The sequence below is a fragment of the Pteropus vampyrus genome, unplaced genomic scaffold (genome assembly GCF_000151845.1).
Source record: "Pteropus vampyrus isolate Shadow unplaced genomic scaffold, Pvam_2.0 Scaffold412, whole genome shotgun sequence".
Classification (NCBI taxonomy): domain Eukaryota; kingdom Metazoa; phylum Chordata; class Mammalia; order Chiroptera; family Pteropodidae; genus Pteropus; species Pteropus vampyrus.
The window spans coordinates 248,180-249,661 of record NW_011889193.1 but is presented as its reverse complement, the minus strand read 5'-3'; the positions used below and the strand labels follow the sequence as shown (position 1 = coordinate 249,661).

At 62.7% G+C, this 1,482-nt stretch overlaps 1 protein-coding gene across 1 annotated transcript in view; it reads right to left on the bottom strand.

The window, feature by feature from the left end:
• Nucleotides 1-1,482, bottom strand: part of TTC13 (tetratricopeptide repeat domain 13) — a 63,834-nt gene that overhangs the window by 46,394 nt on the left and 15,958 nt on the right. The window lies entirely within an intron of this gene.

Sequence of the window (1,482 nt, the reverse complement as noted above, 5' to 3'; positions counted from 1 at the left end):
CGGGGTGAGGCACGGGGCACGGAGGTGAGCAAGCCGTTATCTCTGCCTGCTAAGGGTTCGGTCCAGTTAGGGGCCAGCGTCAACCAGGCCGTCGGGGCCCAGAGACGAAAAACTGCGCAGAACGCAAGTCAGCGACTCGGACAGAGAGGAAGAGGCGGCCGGCTGAACCGGGGACCCCAGGACAGGCTTCGCGGAGCGGGGACCACCGAGCTGGGTCCCAGAGCGCGAGAAGGAGCTTGGCGAGAGACGAGAGGGGCTGGGACAGGAAGTGGCACCGCGCAGAGCGAGGCTCAGGACGGTGGGACACGCGGGGGGCAGGAGAGCGGGGTCCGGTGGGAGGGGCGGGGACGGGAGGACGCAGGGCTGGTCCGTAAGCTGGGACCTGTGGGGCAGGGCCTGTCCCCTCGGGCCTCGCGGCCTGGGGGCGGTGGCAGGGGTGCGTGAGGACTACCCAGCCACAGAGGAGGCAGGGTGCAGGGGAGAGGGCGAGCCAGGGCCGCAGGTGGCAGCGGTGTCAGTGTCTGGCCAAGAGGCGTCGGCTCGGCCGGAGACAGCGTCACGGAGAAGAGGGTCAGATGCGGAGCCAGCGTGGAGGTGGCCGGGGCAGGCTTGGGCCGTCGGGGGGCGGAGAGGGGCCTTAAGCTGCCGACCCCGGCAGGGGCCAGCGGCAACCAACACGAGGGGGGCCAGGGGGAGGACGGCTGCCGGGGGCACGAGTCCGGTGGGGCGTGCCAAGCCTGGGGCATTTGTGCACGTCGGGGGGCGCCCGGGGACGTCCCCTGCCCACTGCACTTACAGCATGCTTGGACGCCACAGTTCTTCAAAGTCTGATTTCTCTTCAGCTTTTAAGAGGCTTGGGTTTCGGGGTTCCTGTCTAATCACTGCACGCTCTCTACCTCATTCTGCCAAAGAGGGGACACAGCAGAATCAAGATTTTTAGCCATTGGGAACAGAGAAACCACGTTCGAGTGATGCCCGAACGCGAGCACTGGCCGTGAGGCCCCGTGCGCAGGATGCCGGGCCACCGCCCTATGCCACCACCCCGACCGGCTGGCGGGCGGCGGGCACTGAGGCCGCTCACGGAGCCGGCACGGGCTCGGGCCACTGTCCAGCAGGGGCCGACAAACACGTGCTTAGAGGGACCGTGTTTGAAATACCCTTGCAACACACATGAAACAGAAAGAATTCAACAGAAGAAATCTTGGGCTGCTTTTCCCCTAGGAAGATTCCAGATGTGCGATGTAGCTACTGAACTGGACAGCTGTGACATCTGTCATGTCATATTGCCTAATGTATTTTAACGTATTACATCACAAAGTAAACGAGCAATCGCCCACTTAATTAATTTCTAAACTGCCGTTGACCCCACAGCAGATAAACAGCTCAGACGGGCTGGTCATTTAATAGTTTGTGAAGGCACGTCGCCACCCACTCAGTGTCCCAATCTGTGTAACTGAGACTCTCTCAGCCCCTTCTCCACTT